The sequence below is a fragment of the Dreissena polymorpha genome, chromosome 7 (assembly GCF_020536995.1).
Source record: "Dreissena polymorpha isolate Duluth1 chromosome 7, UMN_Dpol_1.0, whole genome shotgun sequence".
NCBI classification, from domain to species: Eukaryota; Metazoa; Mollusca; class Bivalvia; order Myida; family Dreissenidae; genus Dreissena; species Dreissena polymorpha.
The window spans coordinates 43,349,877-43,362,397 of NC_068361.1; positions in this window are offsets into that span (position 1 = coordinate 43,349,877).

Consider the following 12,521-nt stretch of genomic DNA (forward strand, 5'->3'; position numbering starts at 1 on the left):
GGTGATATATTATACTATTTGTTTTGGTTCTATAACACAATACACATTGTAAAGGACATTACAATGGCTGACCATATGCATATTTTGGGAATTTTGTTGTAGTGTCTTTAATTTTATTAATATTGTTTTAGTATGTCTACTATGTTGTGTTTTGTTGAATCAGTGTTAAAATACGATGTTCTGCTCGCTAATACCAAAACATGCGGAATTTAGTTATAAAGCTCTTATTATTTACACAATGACAAAAACTGTGATGTCAATACCGATCATTTGCGTCGTATTTGTTAGAAAGCCAAACGAACGTTATATCTGTTAGAAGTATTTGCTGTTTTATGATATCTTATTTTCGTCACATTAATGTGAATATATGACGTTTCATTTGTAGTGCACATATTAATTAATTTGTTTTTTTTTAAATATAACTATCTGGCGTGTGGTTGTTTAAATGTCATACCATTTAAGTAGGTATAAGATGTGCAATTCCATTGCGTGTATACTTATCGAGCTGTTACTTACTCAAATTTATGAACAACATAGATAAGGGTCATTTTGGTAAAGTTGAATTTAGTTAAAAATCGTATGTCTCATGTATTGACAAAACAAACAAACAACATCAATATATGTGCTTAGCTGTCTGTTTTTTGGAGATCCTGGGGCGGATTCGTATTTTCGGAAAAAAAGGGAACGTCATCTTTGAGAATGTTTCAATCGAATCAGTTTTAAACATCTTATATTGTAGTTTATATTGGTGGGGGCATAAGCGAATGCGTATTCGGAGGAAGACTGTAGTAAAGTGAGGTTATTTGCAAATGAGTACCAAAATGTCTTCGTTTTCGTGTTGTTATTGTTTTTTTACAAACAAAAAGGACAGTACTGTTACAGTAGGAGAATAGATTTCAGCAAAAAGCAGAGGATTACAGCATGACAAGGTTATTGATTTCGTTTTTTCCTTTTTGTAAATAATTCCTTATATTTACATCCGGTAAGACTTTTTAACCGGACATTTAGTGTACCTCATGAAATAAATCACATGCGTCACGTGCCGACATTTGTTGCAGGCGCCCTTTTCATGAACATTTTTACAATCAGGTTGTCATCAGAAGTTTCGTGCTATTTTAGAGGGAGTTTTTACAACAGACCACCAACTAATTTTTATTTTGTATAATATAAACGGCATCATTGGAAAAAAACGTAATTAATATGTGTATATAGCATCTTCTTGCAGACTCATGTATGCTACAATATAGCGTGCCATTGGTAGACTCAATGAAGGATGGAGCGTAGATCAAATGAGTTGAGATGGTTGGTAATTTCATTTTTCGTGAGGGATGTTGGATTATGGAATTAATCGGTAAATAATTAATTGGGACAACCGTAAATTTGCATTCATTCTCTGACTTAATTAGCAGGATCTTTGTGAATAAGCAATCCGATAAAATAATTAAATTGCCGTCTCACACAACACGGTAGTCCTGGGGTTATATTTCATGTGTTGTGTTTGTCAATGTAGGAACCAATATAGGCATAATGCACTTAACATATTATATATATTTGTAAAACGTTGCTTGAAATTGTACAGTATCTTTTATGTTTGTGCATGTACAAATAGATCATAGGTGTGATTGCATTTGCTTACCATGCAATAGAATTTCAAGTATGATTATGCAATCCACAGACTGCTTTACTTGATCAACGGAAAGAGTTCCTCTAAAGTTGCACTTAAGCAATACAATTACATATTTAATCCTAATAGTACTTAATGGCCACAAATTGATCAATCTATATCAGAAAGTGCCAATAAGAGACGTAGTTACTACATCATAACACAATTACATGTTTATGTTGATAACCTAATTCGCTATATAATTCGTTGATATTATATATTGGGATTTCAATGAGTAAAGCTGTTTACAAAGGCATGCAAATTCAGTTCAATTTACGATGCATTTAGCTAAGGAAATGTGACAATTTTAGTCAATTTAAAGTCGACACGCGATACCATTTTTCGCGATATTACGAATATTTCAGAGAGATAAAAATGCATGCACACAGACACATACGGATGGACGGAAAGACGGACTGGGGCGGACGACGGACGGACGGAGCCATATCAGGTGTAATTCTATTCATATTTCAATTGCATATAATCTAGTTTATTCAAAACTAAAAGTTATTAATTTCGCGCATCTGTAAAGGGTTGTTGTCGTAAACGGTTAAAACTAATAACACTATGTGCAGATTTGTACTTTTCAGACCAACAAGTAACTGTTTGTATCAATGTAGTCGCGGAACTAATTAAAGCGATTTATTTTTTAATAGAACGATCAACTTTAGTTAGTTTTTTTTTAAAGAATTTCGACATTGGTCCTATATGGACAAGCCTAGATATAGCCGATATGTGACCTTTACATGTTCGCTGGGATGCTGTTACTGCTGATGCGATAAATGTTCCAATTAAGCACATTTTCTCGTGTATATGTCACAACAAATAACCGTGGAATATTTCACGTAGATTAATGAGCTGGGTGTGGAAACTCCTTTCGGAAATGGGTATGGTATAATTTGATAAAAAGACCGTTACTGATGGATGCAGACTGTGTTGGCAATTTTATAACTACTTACAGTTTGCATTCCGATCATATTCAATATCTAGCTGGTTACATTTGTGATGACCTGGTTACCTGGTTATGAATACGGTTTTTGGAACCGCTTATGCAAAAGTGAACTGTATCAGTAAATACACCGACACTCAACAAAACTTTGTTCATGGTATTTTTCAATCTATTCCAAAGTTTTTATATATATATATATATATATATATATATATATATATATATATATATATATATATATATATATATATATATATATATATATATATATATATATATATATTTATATATATATATATATATATATATATATATATATATATATATATATATATTATGCAAATAAGAAGATGGAGGCCAGTGTTCGATTAATTATGAGTATTCTTTACTTTCACTGCATGCCAACACCTCATCAGGTCACAGAAACATTTAACATTAGCAAACTAATTTATATGTAACGGCTTTTGTTGATTGACTTAGTATTCTCTTGCAAAGTCATTACATGTATTTACTTTAAAAGCTGTAGGTTTTTTTTCATGAACGTAATTGAAGACACGATTTACTCTGATTATGGTGGTAACTAATTTTTTTTTGTTTAAAAATGTAAGTTCAAACAAACAACTATCCACTTTTCGTTTTAAGCTCCACTGGCCAGAGGCGGGGCTAATTTCATGGTCCTGTGTCCGTCGTGCGTGCGTCCGTGCGTTCGTGCGTTAACTTTTTCTTTAAACATCTTCTCCTAAAGTCCAACTCTGATAAAACTTCTCACAAATGTTCCTGGGGTGAACCTCTTTCAAATTTGTTCAAATTATGCCCCTGGGGTCAAATTTGACCCCGCCCGGGGGTCAATAAATTGAACATATTCTTATATAAAGCCTATTTTGTGCAAACTTTAAAAACATTCTTGTCCATAACCATTGGGCCTAGTGCTACCACATTTGGTATGTAGTGACATTTAATAGTTCTCTACTTTGTTTTTTCAAAATATGCCCCTGGGTTCAAATATGACCCTGCCCCGGGGTTCACAAAAATGAACATATGCTTATATAAACTTTAAAAATATTATTGTCCATAACCGTAAGGCCTAGGGCTACCAAATTCAATATGTATTGACATCTAATAGTTATCTACTTAGTGTGTGCAAATTATGTCCCTGTGGTCAAATTTGACCCTGCCCCGGGGGTCACAAAAATGAACATACCCTTAAATAAGGCCTATTTTGTGCAAACTTTAAAAATCTCATTGTCCATAACCGTATGGCATAGGGCTACCAAATTTAGTATGTAGTGACATCTAATAGTCCTCTACCAAGTTTGTTCGAATTAAGCCCCTGGGATCAAATTTGATCGTTCCCTAAGGGTCACAAAAATGAACATATGCTTATATTGGGCTTATTTTGTGCAAACTTTAAAATCTCATTGTCCATAACCATTGGGCCTATTTCTACCAAATTTGGTATGTATTAAAATCTCTACCAAATTTGTTCAAATTATTACCCTGGGCTCAAATTTGACCTTGACCCGGGGGTCACAAAACTGAACATATGCTTATATGAAGCCTCTTTTGTGCAAACTTTTAAAATCTTCCTGTCCATAACCATTGGGCCTAGGCCTACCAAATTTAGTATGAAGTGACATCTCATAGTTCTCTACCAAGTTTGTTCAAATTATGCCCTTGGGGCAAAATTTATTCCTTGAGTACATTTCAACCCATGTGCATTGCACGCTTTTTTCGCATAAAAAAACAGTGAAGCGATACAGGGCCATCATGGCCCTCTTGTTCATAATTATTATCATTATAACAGATCCCGACATAATTATTATCATTATAACGGATGCCGAGTATCTTGTTGAAAGATATTTCTGGTATTCAATTAGTTTTGCCAATGTGTGCACCGGTCCCGCTTAAAGAAATACGAGCACTCACGATAACTCATCTGATAGATGTGTATCGGACTAAACTGTATTAAATGCATCTCCCATAAAACATGGTTCCATTAGCTAAATTTAATTTAGTACCTTATCAGAAATATGGTTATTTGATGTTGATGATAAATAATTTGATTTTTTTCATCGCTTAATCTAAATATGAGTAGTTTTAAAGGATGGGAATATATTTGTATCATATGCAGCTGATTGCGATGTAAATGTATTAGTCTGAAAAACATGATATTAGCCGATTTTTATATAATTATATGTAGAATAATAGCAATGTATGGTTCGGTCCTGTTGTCTGGTTATATGTATGCCTCTCCATCCGTCCTTCCGTCCCTCCTTCCGTCCGTCTATCTGTCTTATTACTTATTTGTAACGGCATTTAATTCAGTTGTTACATACGAAGTTAAAGAGAGTTCATCCTCAGAAATTATTAGAGGCAAGTGAATCAAATATAAAACCTTAAATTAGAGCAACAATTATGTGGTTCATTAACTTTGGAATAGATTTTTAAAAAAGCAATGAACAAAGTTTTGCTGATTGTCGGTGCATTTACTGTACAGTTCACATTTGCATAGTAAGCGGTCCCGTTGTCTTTATTCATAACCACACAGAAAGGCGTATCATAAATAAACAATATAATACATGTACTTTTTAACAATTATATTTCCATTTAATTAAATTGAATTAAATAAAAACACCAGTAAACAGAAATAAAACAGCAATAACAAATACACTATGCTTTAATTAAATGTAGATGCAAGTTCATTACTTGTTTGTTTTGCGTACATAATGCTTCAACTATTAATTATGTGATGGAAACAAATGAAATCGCTTCAATCGTTGCATATCACCGATTCCAACATATTTGATTGCTAATAATGGCCGTATTTGAATACAAACATAATAACTTATCAGAAGTGAGCTTATATGAGGGCATTTGATGTGTGCTACGATTGCGAACATTGATTAACTATATTGTTGGGGAGCCCATAAATGAGTTATTAAGAGCTAATTGAACATCGAACATTGATTACAAGTAAAGTGCCTACATCATTTGAAGCTCTCGAGTATGCCAATAGTATTGTTTGTTGTTCCATGTACGATGAAGCTTTTCACCATACCACCGCATTGATATCTGCCTGATATAACGTTGCCTGAAATATTTTTTACATCATGGTCAACAGGAATTTCTTATATCAGTAATGTGTGGAGGATGGTCATATTACTCGAAATCAACTATAAAATAATCATTTTTAGTAAAATCGAATCCGATTCAACAAAACAAACAATTTGATACCAAGATGTAATATATTTTAAACACAAAATGCAACTCAAACAGCAAAAATGTTTTATACAAATATTTCGCGTGCGTGCACATGACGTCATTGTTAACACGTCAAACGACAAATGTCATATTCTTGACCACTCAAACTACAGCTTTGAGCGATTTTTCCTATTATTGCTATAAAATCGGGGACGTAGAGGTATGATAATTAGAAAAACAGGTTACTGCCTGATCTTTTTGTAATACATCCGTCTCGGCACGAATAAAATAACGGCTCGACAAGTTTACCGTTATATTATTCTAAGCCTTGCCTGATATATTACAAAAAGATCAGACAGTAACCTGTTATTCTCTATATGCTACCACTCTTGATACTGCGTGTTTCTAATTACTTGTTTAGTTACCTACAACTATTATACAAATTTCCCATTCACGTCAATAATTTCTAATTAAAAGTTTTATTGCCATTGAATAGACTGCTTTTAAAGAAATCTTTTTTATATAATTCAACGTGTATGTCACAGATTTTTTATTTTATTTTGCGCATAGGTCACATTACTAACAGATATTGATTATAAAAATGGTATTCAGGATTATAAAAGCAATACAAATAGAACTGTACGTGGTATTCGAATGCGAGACCTTTGTAAGCAAAATCTTCCACGCTACCACTTCAACAGCGAAAAATAATTGCTGTGTTAGCAATTCATGTAATGCCTAATTTATCCATGGGATACGTGAAACATGCTTTACAATCTAACCCAGTTGTATTGACGATTATCCTTTAATAAACTTACATATTCCTTAGTCGATATAGTTATTTGGCTTGTTTGAATATAATATATACATTCTTCATAATACATGGCATGATTTATAACTAATGTAAATTGTTATTTTGCAAAATTGTTAACAAATCCCTTTAAACAGTTTAAAGTATCACTATCAGCAAAAGTTCAATGAAGCGTGTTGCTGATTGTCGGTGCATTTACTGTACAGTTCACATTTGCATAGTAAGCGGTCCCGTTGTCTTTATTCATAACCACACAGAAAGGCGTATCATAAATAAACAATATAATACATGTACTTTTTAACAATTATATTTCCATTTAATTAAATTGAATTAAATAAAAACACTAGTAAACAGAAATAAAACAGCAATAACAAATACACTATGCTTTAATTAAATGTAGATGCAAGTTCATTACTTGTTTGTTTTGCGTACATAATGCTTCAATTATTAATTATGTGATGGAAACAAATGAAATCGCTTCAATCGTTGCATATCACCGATTCCAACATATTTGATTGCTAATAATGGCCGTATTTGAATACAAACATAATAACTTATCAGAAGTGAGCTTATATGAGGGCATTTGATGTGTGCTACGATTGCGAACATTGATTAACTATATTGTTGGGGAGCCCATAAATGAGTTATTAAGAGCTAATTGAACATCGAACATTGATTACAAGTAAAGTGCCTACATCATTTGAAGCTCTCGAGTATGCCAATAGTATTGTTTGTTGTTCCATGTACGATGAAGCTTTTCACCATACCACCGCATTGATATCTGCCTGATATAACGTTGCCTGAAATATTTTTTACATCATGGTCAACAGGAATTTCTTATATCAGTAATGTGTGGAGGATGGTCATATTACTCGAAATCAACTATAAAATAATCATTTTTAGTAAAATCGAATCCGATTCAACAAAACAAACAATTTGATACCAAGATGTAATATATTTTAAACACAAAATGCAACTCAAACAGCAAAAATGTTTTATACAAATATTTCGCGTGCGTGCACATGACGTCATTGTTAACACGTCAAACGACAAATGTCATATTCTTGACCACTCAAACTACAGCTTTGAGCGATTTTTCCTATTATTGCTATAAAATCGGGGACGTAGAGGTATGATAATTAGAAAAACAGGTTACTGCCTGATCTTTTTGTAATACATCCGGCTCGGCACGAATAAAATAACGGCTCGACAAGTTTACCGTTATATTATTCTAAGCCTTGCCTGATATATTACAAAAAGATCAGACAGTAACCTGTTATTCTCTATATGCTACCACTCTTGATACTGCGTGTTTCTAATTACTTGTTTAGTTACCTACAACTATTATACAAATTTCCCATTCACGTCAATAATTTCTAATTAAAAGTTTTATTGCCATTGAATAGACTGCTTTTAAAGAAATCTTTTTTATATAATTCAACGTGTATGTCACAGATTTTTTATTTTATTTTGCGCATAGGTCACATTACTAACAGATATTGATTATAAAAATGGTATTCAGGATTATAAAAGCAATACAAATAGAACTGTACGTGGTATTCGAATGCGAGACCTTTGTAAGCAAAATCTTCCACGCTACCACTTCAACAGCGAAAAATAATTGCTGTGTTAGCAATTCATGTAATGCCTAATTTATCCATGGGATACGTGAAACATGCTTTACAATCTAACCCAGTTGTATTGACGATTATCCTTTAATAAACTTACATATTCCTTAGTCGATATAGTTATTTGGCTTGTTTGAATATAATATATACATTCTTCATAATACATGGCATGATTTATAACTAATGTAAATTGTTATTTTGCAAAATTGTTAACAAATCCCTTTAAACAGTTTAAAGTATCACTATCAGCAAAAGTTCAATGAAGCGTGACCATTGCAGGTTAATATGTATTATTATTCTACTTCTTCTTTAATATCATTTTGTACGTATAGTGCTGTATTTTGTAGGCAATTAGTCACTTCTCTTCAATAAAAGACTAGCGATGTTCATAATAATGTTTTTCTTTCCCGATTATGTTTCTGGAGTTTCATTTTCTAACGTATTGCTCGTGAAAGGCTCGCGCTGAAATATCTTGTGCATTTACTGGCCATTGTGTTCTGTATGCAGTCGGCAGATGAGAATCTGTTCTAGTCTGGAGAGTTTTTGGTAGCTGTTTTATTTTGTTAAGTTCTGAACTGGCACTTGATTATGGTGTTCATGCCTTACAGACATACTAAGTTCTTCTGTTGGTCTTCTTCCGCTTCCAGCTTGTCCAATATGCGTGACTTATCATCTCCTGCAACTGTTGTGTTAATGCGTGTAAACCCCATACTCGTGTATCTGGGGGTAACATTGCTTAAAGATTGGCCACTGTCAGGACTTGCTTTCTCTCGTCAATGTACCTTGTTTGGGATGATATGTGGGCCTGTTAAACATATCGTGTTTATTTTCAAACGGAGTAGTGGGGGAGAAAATCGTCAGTACGATTCTGGGCTCTACATCAGATGGCAGCTGATCCTGTGGTCTTCTCAGAAATAATTATGCTTCTCCAAAGATATGCACTTTGTTGTGCAAGAGGTCATCCTCTGAGAACCTGCCCTTCGTTATCTTTTTGTCATGGATTTATAGTCCACTTGTTTATATAGTGAATGAATGGATGTGGTATGTTACATTAGCTTGGATCTCTTTACACCAACGATGATGCGAAAAGTCTGATTCCGGACTGTGTCTACTTGTTGGACTCAGCAGCCTTCGTCCAGAAGTCTTCCTTTAACCTCTGCACTACGTTTTTTTCATATCATTATCTTTTCAAATGTTTCCCCACGTTATTTTGATGGTCTTCATTTAGGAGCGGAGTGTTATTTGTGGTCAGTTTTATAAACTAAAAACTGGTGAAGAGTATAATAATGATAATTTCGGATTTTTACTTATTGGTAGTTAAGCATCGTTTGGCAGCCCAAGATGCGACATTGTCAAAAGCAACCTACCTTCTGTCTGTGGTAGTTTTCTATACTGTCACAGAGAACGTCTTCCGACAAACTGGCTCTCTTTTTGTAATGTTCAACCGGTACATGTTAGCCGAGATATTACTGCGGAGACGCTTCAAAAGACCACCGATTTCACACCTTATAAAATGCTTTCTAAAATTCTAAAGAGACCATTCCGTTGGTCCGGATGCTAAAAACACTCTATGTTGATGTCTTATAATTTAATCTTGAAAAGAAAGAAGAACATAAGGTAGAGGTGTGAAAGTAAGCATATAGCTCTGATCAATGGTAGCTTCCTTCTAATTCCGGCCCAACAATTAACTTGATAAGTGTGTGCCCATCCTAATAACACATAGACAGGACTTCACTGGAGGTAGACTGTTAGCGGCTTGAGGTCAGAGTGGGCTGGTCAGTGGGGTCGTTAGTTTATGGGGTGTTTCCTGTCTTTTCACGCTTCTAGTGCCAATTTTATCATATATCCAGCTATGCCAACGGCTGTTGAAGTCTTCATTTTTAGCCATTGATTGTGTATAGAGATAGCATCTTGCAGTTTACCATCTCTAGGAAGGGATCCTGTGTTGTGATTTTGGTGTTGATGTTTCTCTGCGATCTCAATAATGATCTTTTTAATGGTGCTAGGTCATCTCGCCTTCATTGTTCATTGACTTTCGTTTCTAAACTGCCGATAATCTATGATCTTGAAGATGCATTTTGTTGTGCAATTGTGTTGCCTGCATTCAACAGTTGTCGATGCTGTGTATAAGCAGACAATGCTCTAACTTTGTGTTTTTATCCTTACCCTTTCTCCATTCCATGACATGATGTTTAAACTTATTCTTTTTTCTGATCGGGGCGGGTATATGCCACTTCCTTTCCTGACATGTCCCCTCGCTTCACAGGACGAGTTTAAATGACCATCAATAACTGGGTATGAACTCCATTCTATTCATATAGTTGTATTTAATTGTACGACAATATGGCACTAAATCATCGTCAGTCTTAAGCTGTATAAAGAACATGTTTGCAATAGACGGTAATAAAACTGTTCCATCATGAAAAAATAATCTTATAATTGAGTGTTTTAATTTTCTTTGATAAGATTAGCGAAAATGGAATAATGGAAAGCGGAAATGTAAGGATGTCGAAAACTATGTTCGATGAAGCTTCGTATTCAGGATTCATTTAATAAAAGTCTTGGCAATTCGTCATTAAAATGGACACACATGTTCCGTGGAGCGTCCTCTTCTAAACATGTGCATATGGTTTTGATTCACTGCACAATATACCGTAATTACTCTTTGTTTTCGGACACTTAAAAATAAAATATTTTTTCGTGTCCGAAAACTTAGATACGAAAAAATATTCACAAAATACAGGTGCCCGAAAACTTAGAGTCGAAAATTGAAGTGTTCGAAATAGCGTCAATTGTATCAACGACTACGGGTAATAGCATGCGCTTGTAAGATACCATGCCGTATAGTATAAATTACAGTTATATGTGTTTGCACTGCATTTTAAATAATTTTAAATGCTTAATTTATTTGACAGATCGTTACAACAAGGTTGTACTTTGACCAACGAGTTCAAAGATGAGCATGTGATGTACCGATACTCGCTAGTATGAACCTGTAATTAACGCAAAAAAAACAAACAATGAATTCTTTGTTTGTTCATTTCCGATAGTTGTTATCTTACACCTTCCATTGTTCGTAAAACTTGCAATAGTGAGCATCACACTTTGAAGCGTTTAGTATGTGTCAGTCATTTTACTGAGAAGGGGAAGTACCATTGCGGTAGATAATAGCACAGTTCTGCTGTGACGTCACTAATTGCTAAGCTGACCGATACATAGGTCACGTGGTTTAACCACAGACAAAAGATTCACTCATGTGGATTCACTCATGTTAATTGGCGCTACCCCTGGTAATTGTCGTAACGCTTATGCTATCGGGCGAAACCATTGATTCATACCGGTTTACAAGGTTATTTACCCTATAACGCAAATGTAATGGTCCGTTGCCCTCAGGCATGCACTTGTCATGTTTTACGATGTTAATCTGGTTGTAAAACCCCATGATCGAAGTGTCATTAGATATCGAAAACAGGACCGAAATTTGGTAAAATAGCGCTGTAAAATAGACTGTCCGAAAACTTAGAGACATTAATTATGGACGAAAACTCGTGTGTCCGAAAATTTAGAGTCACGAAAAATAATTAATTTTGCTAAAAAACGGGGTGTCCGAAAACTTAGAGTGTCCGAAATTATTCAAAGGTCTATTGCACCAACTAGTCATTCGGGCTCAAACGATGATGCATGGAAGCTGTGTATATTTGACATATGTTCTTATGTTTATGACCAATCTATACAACTTTCTTTATTTCTTCGGTTCCTCTTCAAGATGGAAGGTAAACTATGTACATTAAAACACGTGTTGAAGTATTTTCTTTTTAATCAAACAATGTCAGACACATTTTCTTAAGGTGGTCTTTTGCCAAAGTTATTCAAAAAGCTTCCAAGCAAATGTACAAACCAACGGTATCAGTTTAAGTACTTATAATAGCTTTAATATTCAACAATAATCAATTATGATTATGATTATCAGAATAAAATGAAATGAAACGCTATTTCTTTTTTTGAATTGTATTTCATAAAGATATTTAAATTTGCACAATGTTATGTTCACCTTTAAAGAAACACATCAGCAATGACGATGAGCACTTCATATACACAGAATGAATATATACAAAATGACAACAAATGATTGTGCATGCGAAGGCAATTTCCTCAATCTTTAACTCATTAAACACGCACATTCACCATTTGGTATACACATTGAATTGATCTTATAATTTTCTTAAAATATAAACAAGAAAAACAAGAATAAATGTTCTTAAAAAATCT